General features: G+C 57.8%; 1 long non-coding RNA gene across 2 annotated transcripts; it reads right to left on the bottom strand.

The window, feature by feature from the left end:
- Window positions 1–7,171: 7,171 nt before the first annotated feature.
- Window positions 7,172–11,155, bottom strand: LOC142077350 (uncharacterized). 2 transcript variants are annotated; one of them, XR_012671740.1, is made up of 4 exons: window positions 10,894–11,155; window positions 8,773–8,836; window positions 7,877–8,117; window positions 7,172–7,200 (listed from the first exon to the last, which is right to left on the bottom strand). It is a non-coding gene; the product is annotated as an uncharacterized LOC142077350 (long non-coding RNA). The 2 variants fall into 2 exon arrangements; XR_012671739.1 differs by lacking the exon at window positions 7,172–7,200 and adding an exon at window positions 7,384–7,531.
- Window positions 11,156–14,833: the final 3,678 nt, after the last annotated feature.

Here is a 14,833-nt window from a genome sequence, read left to right on the forward strand (position 1 = left end):
GCAGCGGGGGGTCGGTGTGTGGAGACACCCATGCAATGGGGGGGGCAGTGCAGGAAGACCCTTATGCAATTGGTTGGTGTGCAGGGGACCCTCGTGCAATGGCGGGCAGGTGCACGGGGACCCTTGTGCGATGGTGGGGATTGTGCAGGACCCTCGTGTGACAGTGGTGGTTATTTTTCTCGGCAGTACCCTTGGGTTCGGGAGCAAAACAGCCGGTGCCTGAAACCACTGGGGTGTTTTGACTGCTGCTGAGCAGCCTCGAGGCCGCCTCCGGTTCCCACATGGCTCCCATGGTGCGCGTGGACCCTCCTGCAACGGGTGCAGGTGTGCAAGGAGGGTGATCCGGGGTAGGGGTCCCTCTCTGGAGGCACCCAGCTCGAGCTGGCACCTAAGAACTAATCAAGGAGTAATGAGGAACCTTCTCTTGCACCTGACGTTAACCAGCGGGATCCCAGGGTCAGACCCTGTTACGGTGATTGGACCCTGGGGAGGTGGCAGAGGGTGCCCTGGACAGGTTGGGGGGGTTCCCTGGGGAGGAGGGGAGCCCCCACCCCCCTGACTGTGGGCACTCCCCCCAAGGAGCAGAGCATGGTGCAAGACTTTAGGGAGGATGAGGGCTAGCAGGTCCCCGAGATGGCAGTGCCGGCTCTTCCCAGTGTCTCCCCAGTGCTGGAGGGGGTGTGCGTGTGTGTGTCTCATGACCATGGGGATGGGGGGGGGGGCGGCCTCAGGATGGGGCAGGGGGGGAATCCTGGGGTCCGGGAGGGACCCTGGGAGTGGGGTAGGTAGGGGGACATTGGGGGACAGAGGTGTTTCTCGGGAGATTGAGGACACCATGTGGGGAGTTGAGACTGGGAGGGATGACCCTGGGGAGGTGGGGGGCACCGCGGGGAGAAGGGATCCCACCCCCGACACCTGCAGCCACCCCCAGGGGCAGCTGGGACCCCGACCCACTGGGGGACCAGGATGGGAACGATGGGGACTCACTCATGGATACTGCACAGGTAATAAAATAGTTCATGCTGCACCCTGTTGTAGGGTCTCTGGGGTGCCCTGGGCCCTGGGCGCCGAGTCCCCATGACAGCCGGCCCTTCCCGGGGGTCCCCAGGCTGCCGGGCTCCTCTGGCCCCAGCCGGCGGGAGCTGTGTCCTCCCAGCCGCTGGCCACGCAATGGCAGCACCGACCCACGGCCACGCGGAGACAGGGCTGGGGACAGGGCCGGGGTTGCCTGCGCTCCACCTGGGTGGGTGTGCAGGGCTCGGGCAGGGGGGACCCGGCATCCTGCAGCTCCGCTCCCACCCTGGGGACCCCAAACACCCCCGGGGGTGCGTCGCTGTCCCTGTCGCTGGTGGCAACCGGCATGGGGGGAAGGTGACAGTGAGGGTCCCCGCCAGTGGCCCGGAGTTCATCACCGCTGGGGGGACAGGGGACAAGCAGGGCCAGCACCGAGGAGCGACGGCAGCACAGCCTACTCTCTGGGGGTCCCCACCCCCTGTCCCCAGGGGTCCCCTCTGTCCCCGTGGTTTATTGGGGGAACACAGAGCCCAACGACCAGCCGCAGGGACAGGGGACGGGGAGCTGCCCCAGGGATGGGGACAGCACCGGGACACGCCGATACTCTTGGGGGTGCTGGCATGCGGGGGGGGGGGCACCCTAACCATTGCCGCCCGGGATGACGAATGCACCGGGATGAGGGAGGCACCGGGATGGGGACGGCGCATGGAGGGGCCAGAGCCGGCGCGCGAACGCCGGGCTGCAGGACCACGCTTCGGCTTCGGGGCGGCAGCAGCGAAGGCGGCGGGGGCGGCGGCGCTGCTGCGCACCTGAGCGGTGCCGGCGCTGCAGTACCGCGATTCGGCCACGGGGCGGCAGCAGCGAGCAGCCGCCGGGCGGCGCGTGCACGGGGGCGGCACCGGCGCTGCAGGTCCGCGCTTTGCAGGCCCAGCGCCCGCCGGCACCGCGCACGTGGGGCGGCAGCGGCGTTTCCTTACCGGAACGAACCAACGAACGCGGCGGCATCACCCCGCAGGCACCACAGTACGGCATTGCCGTTACCGGCGGACGGCAGCGCGGAGAAAGGGGGCGCCACCGCGCATGCGCGGCTCAAGAGCTGCAGTACCGAATTTTGGTCGCTCGGTGGCAGCAGCGAGCAAAGGAGAGCGCGCCACTGCGCATGCGCGGCTGAAGCGCTGCAGTACCGAATTCTGGTCGCTCGGTGGCAGCAGCGAGCAAAGAAAGGCGCGCCACTGCGCATGCGCGGCTCAAGAGCTGCAGTACCCAGCTTTGGTCGCTCGGTGGCAGCAGCGAGCAAAGGAGAGCGCGCCACCGCGCATGCGCCGCTCAAGAGCTGCAGTACCCAATTCTGGTCGCTCGGTGGCAGCAGCGAGCAAAGAAAGGCGCGCCACTGCGCATGCGCGGCTCAAGAGCTGCAGTACCGAATTCTGGTCGCTCGGTGGCAGCAGCGAGCAAAGGAGAGCGCGCCACCGCGCATGCGTGGCTCAAGAGCTGCAGTGCCCGGTTTTGGTCGCTCGGTGGCAGCGGCGAGCAAAGAAAGGCGCGCCACTGCGCATGCGCGGCTCAAGAGCTTCAGTACCGAATTCTGGTCGCTTGGTGGCAGCAGCGAGCAAAGGAGAGCGCGCCACTGCGCATGCGCGGCTCAAGAGCTGCAGTACCCAGTTTTGATCGCTCGGTGGCAGCAGCGAGCAGAGGAGAGCGCCCCACCGCGCATGCGCGGCTCAAGAGCTGCAGTACCCAATTCCGCCCGCCGGGTGCCACCGTCGCCTCACCGGCCCTTTCCCCTTCTCTCCGCCCAGTTCGTACCATCGAAAGACGGTAACTGCTTACTGGCGGTACTGGGCTTAGATTTCCCTGCCCTTTTCCCACTCGCGGCCCGGGCACTAATCTTCATCGCCTCTGTACCAAAAAGCACCCGGTGGCTCCAGCATTTCAGTCCTTTCCCTTTGGCCGCTTTACAAGTCCCGTGGTGGTTTCTGCCCGTGCCCCCCAGCCCATTACCCGGGGAGGAGAAGCAGCACAGGGAACCTGTGGAACAGGTTTCTTTCTAACCCGGGGGAAGCCCCAGGGATCGCTGTCTCGGTCTGCAGGTGGCATCGGGGTTGTGGGAGTGACAGCGGCGACTCAACAGATGCTGGAGAGAGATTTAAAAAAAATAAGGCCACACGGGTGACACCCTGAGAGCAGGGGAGGGGCAGCTATGTCCATCAGGAAACCGCGCTTCTGAGCAGACCCGGTGCCAGCGGCTGACCTGCAAACGAGCGATACGCTGGTGGTCCTGGGGCTGTGTTGCGGTGTTTGCACCTTTCCTCGCCTCTGTGCTATCAGCACTCTGCTCTCCTCACCCTGCACACGCGCAGGGCTTGCCACTTGGAGGAGAGACACTGCACGACGTCACTTACCACCCTGCCCTCCAGCGTGCAAAGGAATTAGAAATGAGGCAGGGAAAGCCAAGAGGCCTGCTGGTGTATTAGGCGTCCTCAGCAGTTGACCGTAGAGCCCGGCAGGTTCCATCCTTGCTCTGTGCTTTTGTAGCTTGAACCCCCGATTGTTTTGCCATCGAGACTGCAAGGCGAGGAATACGCCTCTACTTGAACAAGCAAGACCCCTGCCAAATAGCTGAGCTGTGCGCAGTGATAGGCGGCTGCCTGTGACCGACACCTTTTTCTGCTAAAACCAGAGCACGCTTCCCTTGTGAAGAGCCATCGGCAGTACAGAACGGACCTGAGCTCTCCTTGCACCGGCTCCTCAGAGAACGGCGTCTCAGTTCGACTGAAGCGTGCAGCAGCCTGTCGTCATCCCAGCCCCTCGCCCTCGAGCAAGCGGCTGCCTGTAGCAGCGGCAGAACCGCTGCTGCGCAGAGGGGAAAGGAACGGCTTGGCCTCAAGCTCTGCGGGCTGCCTGTGGCCCCTGCGGAGCCGACGACCTCGGCAGCCCATACAAAGGGCGAAGCTAGCAGCCTGAGAAGGAGTCACAGGGTGCTGCAGCTCCTGCCACAACCCTCCTTCCCAGCCTGCTGCTGGAGCACAAGGCACTTGAAAGCAGCAGGAAAGAACAAGGAGGGCAAGATGGCAGGAATAACACGGAGAGCCTAAAGCGTTTAGCCAGCAGGGCTTGCAACTCACCTTGTGCCGTGGTTGAATCCCAGCTGGCAACTCAGCACCACACAACCGCTCACTCGCTCCCCCCTCAGTGGGAGGGGGGAGAGAATTGGAAGGGCAAAAGTGAAAAAACTCCACTTGTAAGGAAAAGGGGGGAAAAAACCCCCAAACAACAGAGAGAAAAACCCCAGAAAGACAAGCGGTACAAATGAAAACAACGGCTCACCGCCAACCGACGGATGCCCAGCCAGCCGCAGCCCAGCAGCGGCCCCCCCGCCAACCGCCCCCCGAGTTTTATTTCCTGACGTCACAGGGTCTGGAACATCCCCTGGGTCCGCCGGGGTCAGCTCTCCCAGCGGTGCCCCCTCCCAGGCCCTCGCGCACCCCCAGCCCGCTCGCCGGCAGGGCGGGGCGAGGAGCAGCACAGCCCCCGGCGCCGTGCAAGCGCTGCGCAGCGGGAACTCACGCAGCCCCGCGTCACCGACGCCGTTTGCAGCACAAACCCAAAACGCAGGAGGAGGGAGAGCGGGGTGGGAGTGGGGTGCGGGGGAGCGGGAGGGGGGTGCCAGAGTTTGGGCGGGGGGCAACGGGCAGGTTGGCGGGGCAGGCAGCACCCCAGGGGTCCGGGGCAGAGGGGTTACGGGGAGGCAGTGCGGAACACGGGGGGTGGGAGGAGGGAGAGGAGAGAGGAGGGCAGTGCGGGCACGAGGTAGGAGGGCAGGGGATACGGGGGGCGCGTCACGGGGAAAACCTCGCACGGGAAAGGCGGGGCGGACACCGGGAGGGGCGGGGGGGGACATGCGTGGGGGTGACCTACGCCAGGGGGTCCACCCGGGACCACCCACAGCAGAAAACTCGCCTGGGATGACCCGCAACAGATAATCCGTTCCCGATGACTGACCCTCGCTGGATAACCACGAGCGATGCCCCTCAAGTGGCTGGTGTTTCACCCCAAATCTTCCCCAAATCGGGGGGTTTTTTGCTTTTCCATAATATCAAAATTGGGGTTTTTTCCTTTTCCAAAACATTCCACCATTTGGAGGTTTTTCAACGCTTTTTCACAACAAAAATTGGTGGTTTTTGCTTTTTCGTTTTGTGCGTGAAAATGGGGTTTTTTTTGCTTTCCGGTTGCCCAAATCCAGGCGGATTTGGCTTTCCCGGGAGCTCCAAGTTGGGTATTTTTCCCCCAAAATTGCGGGCTTTTTTTTCCCCACCCCTTGCAGGCCCCGAATTAGGGGTTTTGTGGTATTTTTAGGCCATGGCGGCAGGTCCCGCTCTGCGTGCGCAGCCCTGCAGGGGAAAGTCCCTGTTGGGGGAACTGGCCCCCAATCAGGATGGGAACAGGCGGAAAAGGAGAACAGGGAAGAGGCAGCTTTTGAAAGCGCTTTTATATCTTCAATAGAGAGGTGTTTCGGGGCGGGGTGTGTGTGTGTGGGGGTGGGGGTGGGGGTGTGTGTGGGGGTGGGGGTGGGGGTGGGTGTCGAATTTTAAAATCCTTTCTGTAAACAGGGTTTCTTTGCATTTTAAAAACCTTATTATCAGAGACATTTACACTTAATGTATTTACACATATCTCTCTCTATATATTTAGTGAATATATTTATGTTTCACTTATACCCCCCTATTTCCCACTTCTTATATATAATACCTGCTCCGACTATGGATCTGTTGACTTACATATTTTGAACACTTAAATGTCTTTATAGACTTCTCTATTTACACTTACATATATTTACACCTATATCTTTATAGACTTAGGTTTTAGACTTAGATGTCTATTTACACTTGTACATAATCTCTTAGATTACATATAATGTCTATGTAGACTCTCTATGTAACACGTAGTAAGTGTAGATAGCGGTATCTATTCAGACCTTTTTCTATTTTAAATTCCTTCATGTATAAAATGTATCATCCTTTTTGCATTTGGAAGTTCGTTATTTTTTAATTTATACAGACGTGAGTTATTTTTGTATCTTAAAACCCTATATACATCTTTCGAATTTTTTTATACTCTAAAATCCTTTATAAAATAGGGCAGATATAGGTCCTTATTTTGAAATCCTTTTGTACGTATAAATTAATATTATTTTTCAATATACGTAACAAGGAGAGATTTTTTTCTATTTCGAGGCCTCACAGATATATTTACAGTTTTTAAAAATTTTTGAACCCCCCCCCATGAATTTTCAGGCAATTTGGGCTGTGACCCCCTTTGGGGGGGGGGGGGACACGGACCCCCATGACCCCCCATTCCCCACTCACCTGCTCCTCCACGGCATCATCACCCCCGTGGTGATGCTGGGGTGCCCCAAATGACATCATCACCCCTCCAGGCCCCCCAACCCCCCCTTTTTATTCACCCCCCCAAAAAGACACAAAACGAGGGAAACGGCCCCAACCGGCAGCTCGTTACTTTAATAATGCCGTTTACGTATGTACGCACGCACCCCCGCCAAAAAGGGGGGCTCTGCTAGAAAGATAAAGGAGGGGCGGCCCCCCCAAACGCTTGCAGCCCCCCCCAGCCCCCGTCCCGCAGGCTGCCAGCCGGCCCCTCACCCTCAGCACGCCCAACGACCGGCAGGCAAACCTGGGCCGGGGGTCTCTCCTGAGCACCACGGGACGCTCACAGCGAGGCATCTGAAAAACAAAAATCCCAACGGATATTTCAGCACGTTAAAAAAACAGCACCGAAGGCAGCAGAGGAATTCGGTCAGGGCAAGGGAGAGGGTAGCAGTCGAGCTAAAGGAGGGTGCCAGGCAAACGGGTCAGCTCGAAATACAACGCCGCCTTTAAAAGCTCGAGCGATTCGAACGCTTAAAATCAGCGTGAAGACTAATTGACACAATTCTGAACACGTTCTTCGCAGAGAAGTAAACGCTCTCGCTGGTGTCGGAAAATGCCTCGTCCCTTCCTTACAGCACCGCTGCAGGGAGATAACCCCGTGAGGCTGCAGGACAAGGGCGCGCCGTAATCAGCATCTACGCTCACGGATCCACCGCCGCAGCTCCAGCCCTTGCGCTGCTGCTGCTGCTGCTGCGCATCTCGCTCGCTTGGCCGATAAAGCTGAAAGTGAAGCGTAAAACTTTGAAGAGTAAAATGAAAAAGAAAGAACAAATCTCAGCAATTCATTTTATGCTAAAAAGGCGTGCGCACGCTTACATACGTACAATGAGAAGACTCGTACTATAAAAATATTTGATTTTCCTTTTGCGTTCATTGAAATTGCGTAGCTGTGAATTCATACCGTTAAATTATCTACCTCCAAGCTACACAGCTATCGTTTGACCAGGGGTTTTGCGTGTGTGACATGACTAGGAGGGACGCCTGGCCAGCTGCGCCGAGACCGATGCTACCGAACTGCCGGGGAAACGCGCCGTCGAAAGCGAGACAGAAATAAAGTGCTTCAGAGCACTCTGCCAAAAGATCAGGAAAAAAGCCCCTAACGTTCAGTTGCCTCTCTTTTTAAACGTTTAGAGCAACTACCCAACTGCTTAAGCACACCTAATAAATTATACACTACAGCTATTTGGCAGCTGCAGTTTAAACAACGCAAGTCAGTTTGGAAATTAGACAATTTTAACTTTCTTTTTAAAATTTCATTTATGATAGAAAAATCAGTGAGATAAGAGATCTCCCATACGGTTTTACTTTTTTTGGGGGGGGGGGGGGCAGGCGGTGGGGAATATCAAATCCCCGGTGCTGCAATACATCAGGCTACCAAAAAGGACTGGCAGGTTTGCTAACGCTGTTGGCTGTACCCAAGCGTGCGGAGGAACGCGTCTTTACGATCTCTCGACCGTTACACCCGAGAACCAAAGATCAGCCGTACGTCGACTATCGGAAGACGTGCTGCGCTTGGGTCTGTGCAAGGAAATCGACCTACCCCTTTTTTTTTTTTTTCCAGAGAGAGAGCGAAAAGTCTCCTTGCGGATGACTTCTACTGCCGAGCACGTCATCTCTGAAGATCCACTCTGATGGGAAGTTCGTAAAAGGCAACTCCTTGAACGAGAAAGATTTCCATTCTGGAAAATCTCTTTCCAACCGAAGTCAAAATTACGCGCTGCAGGTTAAGGAAAAAGGACGTGATAGAAGCAGTAACTCACCAAAACCACATCAGGACTCTCTGTTGCTAGTTACGAGGCTGCTACCGCTTCTCGGGAAAGCCTGGAAAACACACCGAAGCGACGCCGATTTGTCCCGTGTTGTCCACGCCTCTTCTTTGACCTTGGTTGCTTTTAGCACAGATGCCAGTATCTCAGTAAGGTTTTCCAGTGCTCCTGCAAGGTATTTTAAACACTGACTGAAAAAGCATTAAGCTTTTATCATGAAAACAAAGCCTGTTTCTCCCGAACATCCCAACTCTTACAAACGGTTCCTTTCCTCTTCTAGTCCAACATTATTTTCACAGCACCCTTTAATAGCAAGCACACAGAAACAGAAGACTCTGCTTTCAGGAAGAGAAAACAGACGAAGGAAAGCAAGCCTTGAATAGGCGTACCACGCTCCAGAACAGACCTTTATTTTTAGTATTTGTGTTAAAATATTTCATGTTAAAAAATCAGAGAGAAGGAGAGCTGCCACATTCTTCGTGTTGACTGTAAAGTCCGTGCTACAAGCACCTTAGGAAAAATGCAGACACACATCACAGGCATACCTTGTACTTGCAGACCACTATGGATCCTTTCCATCCGTCTCGTACTTTCACGGCAGTTGACATTCTGCTGAGAGGAAAGGCAAAAAAAAAAAAAAGTTTAGCACAAAGCTTCCTTTTCTGTGAAGACTACAACTGAGTGGAGGAGAAAGTATTTTGCATCATCTTTGGTGCAGTTGTTGAGACAGGCCACTAGAGCTTATGCATGTTTTAGACAACCGTGCCTTTTCTTTTGGCTCATCGGCAGCTTTAGTTTCGCTAGAACTCACTTGCCTAGAGACGCGCAGGTGACAGGCACAGACACCTACGTACGTTTTCTCAAGCCTAAGTAGAGCCGCGATTTCCTCACCCGATACGTCCCAAGTTGAGTATTTTTGTTAAAGAGTACGGCAACCCGTCTGTCCTCGCGAACTCGCTGCAAAAGAGGAATCCTTTTTTCCAGGCCGTTTCTCCAAACGGTCGAGATCTTTGAAAACTGCAGTTGTGCCACCAAACCTGCTCAGGGTCCCTCCCAACCTTCGACCATCGTTAGATTTAACAGGCACACGCTCTATTCCGTCTTCCAACAGCAAAAATACATAACGCCCCCAGACCCCGAGCGCAACCCTACGGACGTCCACACGCACCTCGCTGTTTTGATGAGGAGCCACTGAGCACCCCTGCGAGCACAGCGGGATCATGCGCAAGACCAGCGTCCTGGTTTCGGCTGGGATAGAGTTAATTCTCTTCCTGGTAACTGGTATAGCGCTGTGTTTTAGATTTAGGACGAGAAAAACGTGGGTAACACGCTGATGTTTTAGTTGTGGCTAAGTAGCGCTTACGCTAGTCGGGGACTTTTCAGCTTCTCATGCCCTGCCAGCGAGAAGCTGGGAGGGACCTTAGCCAGGACAGATGACCCAAACCGGCCAAAGGGACAGTCCGTACCATATGACGTCACGCTCAGTACATAAGCTGGGGGAGTTGGCCGGGCGGCGGCGACTGCCGCTCGGGGACCGGCTGGGCATCAGTCGGCGGGCGGTGAGCAATCGCATTGTGCGTCGCTTATTTTGTATATTCTTTTATCGTTACGATTGTTTCCCCTTCCTGTTCTGTCCCATTAAACTGTCTTTACCTCACCCCACGAACTTCACTTTTTTTTCCGATTCTCTCCCCCACCCCACTTTGGGGGCAGGGGGAGCGAGCGAGCAGCTGCGTGGTGTTTAGCTGCCTGCCGGGTTAAACCACAACAACCAGCTTCACCTACGCCGATTTCAGCGAATGCAGCTTCTGAAGCTTTAAACTGAAAACCGTATCTTGACACTTTGCCGCGGCAGAAACGATCCGTAACTAGAACTCTACAAAAACGCAGTAACGCACGTTGCAAACCCACAGCAGCGACAGCTTCAGAAATATTTCTACCGGGAACAAGGGAGAAAAACAATACAGTTTCATCTCACGCACAGGAAAGCAGCAGGCAGAGAAAAGGGTCGGCATTCGTAGCCCTTGCAGGACGCAGGCATTCTCCTTCCATTCCTAAACCCGCCTCTTAGGTCGAAACATCACAACACTACTACGGCAATATCGAGAGCAGGGAACAGCAGCCCTGCCGCTGGATGTGCTACTGACTGATGCTATTTACGTAGCAGGACACCTAGACAGAGGGGCACGTTTTTCCACACACAACCCTGAACTTCCTGAAAATTTAAGTTTACCAAAACGAGCCATTTGGAACACATTGCCAAACAATGTTTGGCAATAAAACTTTGATGTGTTTGACACACACAAATTTGGGGTAACTCGCTACTTGCTTCCTGCTGTTGTTGTTCTTCCTTCAGAAATTCTACTTGTAGCCAAGTTATTCGCTACCGGTTCAAGCATTTACCTTCCAGGTATTACCAGCACATTTACACAGGCGAGGAACTAAATCGCTCTTCTAAAACTACCCGAGTGAAAATTACAGCCACGAAAGAGGAGTGACAGAGAAGAAAAGGAGAGGTCAGGCAGCAAGAGAGCTCTGCAGGCTGCCACCAGTCAACATCGCACTCTTTTTAAAAAAAAAAAAAAACACAAAACACAAACCAAAAAATAACACAAACACAAAAAGCCCACAAAAACCAACAACAAAACAAAACCTTGACGTTGTACCTTTTTTTTCTTTTGGAGCTCGTCCCTGTCTCAGCAGATTGTCTCGTCAGAGCATGAAATGCAGGTGATCCGTATCCCGATGACATCTGCACGCGATGAACACGTGTTCAGAAATAGTCCAGATCTGTAAGACCGGTGTCATTTGTGTGGTTTTAATAATCATAACTCCGTTTTATTGACCGATGCATTTGCGAGGAAACTAAGTAACTTTTAAACGTAGCCTCTCCTTGGGGAGAAAAATGCGTTAGGGAGTGAAAAAAATGATGATTCAGAGCTCCCAACCATGACGGAGCAGCGGGGAAATTAACGAAAGTGAAGGCCAACAGCAGCAACACGAAGCGACATTTGGCTTTAATTCTGATCACGTACTTAAGCGGCTCTCCAAGTCTATGCCTCGAGCCTATGAACGACTAGCCCTTTTTCGGAAGGACCAACTTTTTTCCTTAAAAGTCCTAGACTGAAGACTCCACTGAACAGAACGTGGATTGAGCCACAGGACAACGTGCCATCAACACTCTCGGAAAAAAAAAATCAAGTAAAAATCAAGTTTAAATATCAGTTTCCATCGTGTCTCATTCATTCCGTTTCTAGTGATACCTGGGTGCTCCAAAATTCACTCTCCTGACACCACGTAGTACTACAAATTGAGTTATGCCTATAAAAATAAAAGGCTATTTCCAACCTGCCCATAAAATCAGTATGAACAAACAGAAGAGAAACACTTGAACTTAAAGAAGGACACAGGCAGCTCTTAATTTTTCACAGATGAAAGCTCATTCTTTTCCCTGAAAGGAAAACACTCGTAACTACGAGTTACGTAGGGAGCACCTGCAGCGACCTTGGACGCGCCAATGTTTCTCCCGGCTCCCCCGGCCCCACACGTGCCATCACCTGAGCAGCAAGCGGCGTCAACCACGCAGGATTTTCTTCACGTGACGCAGAAGGTGACGCTGGGAAAAGAGGAGGCACAAAATGAACCTGTTTGTCACACCCAGCCAACGGCGAAAACCCAGGGAAGGATTCTGCCGTGCGGGGCCGGGCTGTGCACCCCGGGAGCTCCAGCCGGCCGGTTTCGCTCCCCTTTGCCGGGTACCGGGGAGACACCGCCGCCTCGTGCTGCCGCCTGCCCCCCGGGGGACCTCGCTTCAGCCCTCGGGAACGGGACCGGGAGAGACCCTCCACGCAAAGAGAGCGGATCCACGCGTGGCGTGGATTTAATCCCCGAGGGAAGAGGCCGGGCTCCCCGCTAGCAGAAGGACAACTCGCCTCCCTGCCGCTCGGAGCGCCTTGCCGGGGACAGCCCTGCCTGCGCCTGGCTGCTCTTCAGCCGTGCTGGGAGTGCAGTCTGGCCGACGGATGCTCCGGCAAACAGACACTGCAGCGAATCGCAGCTCCCGCTCGTTACAGCTGCTGGTAATTTTGCCTCTGGCTAAGGCATGCCCCAGACAGCGGACACCCCGTCTCGTTCCAGCTCCTGCTTGCGACGGTTCTGGCTAATTGAAGCTCCAGCTCTGCACCGTTGATTTCAGCTCCTTCTCCTTACAAGCTCCAGCTATTTGCAACAGCCTGGGCTTTTGACAAGGTCGTAAACCAATCGCCGTCAAAACTCGACTATTAGGATTAAATATCATAGTTGGACATTGTATAAACATTAATTAGTTTGTACGACTAATCAGTTAATAACTATTCGAAGCAGTCGACAAGCAAGAGCTGGACTCGAAGAGGGCGTGCGGGGTCTGAAAAGCAGAGACCACCTCTTCCCCCCAGAGACCACCGCAGACGTTGAGTTGGGCCTGGTGCGTGCCGGCCTCCCGCACTTCGGGGTCCAGCAGGACCAGAGCCCCTCCCCCCGGGGAGGGTCCACGCACCCTGCCCACCCCCTGCTTTCCCCCGCAGCCCCCAATGCCCTCCCAGCCCCCCGCACAAACGGCCAAACCGGCTTCTGCTTTGGGCCCCCAAACCAGCTCACTTGGCACCCATTTCTGAGCCCAAAAACCCAGCTGCTGCGCCTGTTCTCAAGGCCCAAAGATGCCCCCGGGGAGGGCAAGCGCTTGTGTGATGCTTCGGGCAGAAACGGGGCTGAAAGGTCCGATCCCGGTGCCGGGGGAGCAGAGGCGAGCTGGCTGGGACCAGCTTTTGCTCCTAGAACGACCCCAAGTCCCTGCTCCGAGGGCTTCCCCTTGGGGCCCTGGGGTGGACCTGTCCCTCCCCTTCAAATGCTCCAGCAGTTTCGGGGGCAGAAGGCCGTTTCTAAGCCCTCTCTCCAGCAGCTCCTCCCTCGACTCGGCCCGTGAAGCCCCCAGGCTCGAGCACCTCGCTGGGGCGGGCGGCCTCCATTGCCTACAGGCTGCCCGTCTGCCTGCAGGGAGGGCTGGGGGGTGCCCGGCCCCACGGGGCGACAGTGGGGACTCGCAGGGAGGGTCTGTTTGCACACAGCGCCCACCCCGCCCCCCCGCCCCGGCCCCACTGCGCGGCCCCCCTAGGGCACACAGCCCCGCCCCCCAGCCCCACTCCCCAGATGCTCACAGCCCCTCCTCCGCCTGGAGCCCCCCCAGCCCCCGTCCCCGGAGCCTGCAGGACCGCCCCGCCCCCCCGCCACAGCCCCACTCCTCGGCTCCCCGGGCCCGCGGCCCCTCACACTCACGCTGCGCCGCCGCCTCGGTGCAGAGCCCGCCGCGCGCCCCGTTGAAATACCCTCCGCAGCCAATCAGCGCGCGGCTCCACCGGACCGCCCGCGCGGGGCACGCCAGGAGTTGTAGTCCCCGCCCCGGGACCGCGCATGCGCACGGCGCCTCGTGCAGCCCGGCTGGCTGTACATCGACACCCGTACAATGGAGGTGATCGTGCACCGACCCTGGTGCAACCCTTGTGCCCCCCCATGCTCGCAGCCCCTCCCCGGTGTTTGCAAGCGCCTCCCAGCCCCAGGACCCCCGGTGCTCACAGCACCCGACCACACCATTTTCCAGCCCCGTGGGAGCCCCAAGCCCCACTCTCAAGCCCCGCCAGGACCCACAGCCCCACTCCCCAGCTCCTTGGGGGACTGCAGCCCCCGCCCCCAGCCCCACTCCCCAGCCCCCCTAGGACGAACAGCCCCCCCTCCCCGGCCCCCTCCGGGACGCACAGCCCCCCCCCCAGCCCCCCTCCCCGGCCCCCCCGGGACGCACAGCCCCCCCCCAGCCCCCCTCCGGGACGCACAGCCCCCCCCAGCCCCCCTCCCCGGCCCCCCCGGGACGCACAGCCCCTCCCCGGCCCCCTCCGGGACGCACAGCCCCCCCCAGCCCCCCTCCCCGGCCCCCTCCGGGACGCAGAGCCCCCCCCCCGGCCCCCTCCGGGACGCACAGCCCCCCCCCCGGCCCCCCTCCCCGGCCCCCTCCGGGACGCACAGCCCCCCCCGGCCCCCCTCCCCGGTCCCCCCGAGACGCACAGCCCCCCTCCTCAGTCCCCCGGGGGGTCCCCAGCCTCCCGCCAGCCCGCCGTGCCCGCGGCACCTCAGACTGCCGCCGCCGCCGCCGCCGCCGCCGCCGCCGCCGCCGCCGCCGCCGCCGCCGCCGCCGCCGCCGCCGCCGCCGCCGCCGCCGCCGCCGCCGCCGCCGCCGCCGCCGCCGCCGCCGCCGCCGCCGCCTGGGTGCAGAGCCCGCCGCGCGCCCCGTTGAAATATCCTCCGCAGCCAATCAGCGCGCGGCTCCTCCGGGCCGCCCGCGGGGGGCACGCCGGGAGTTGTAGTCCCCGCCCCGGAAGTGCGCATGCGCACGGCGCCTTGTGCACGGCGGGTGCCTGCGCAGGGACCTCCCTGCAACGGTGGGGATTGTGCAGGGACCTTTGCGCAGCGGGGGGTCGGTGTGTGGAGACACCCATGCAATGGGGGGGGCAGTGCAGGAAGACCCTTATGCAATTGGTTGGTGTGCAGGGGACCCTTGTGCAATGGCGGGCAGGTGCACGG

This window comes from Calonectris borealis, unplaced genomic scaffold (assembly GCF_964195595.1).
Source record: "Calonectris borealis unplaced genomic scaffold, bCalBor7.hap1.2 HAP1_SCAFFOLD_225, whole genome shotgun sequence".
Classification (NCBI taxonomy): Eukaryota; Metazoa; Chordata; class Aves; order Procellariiformes; family Procellariidae; genus Calonectris; species Calonectris borealis.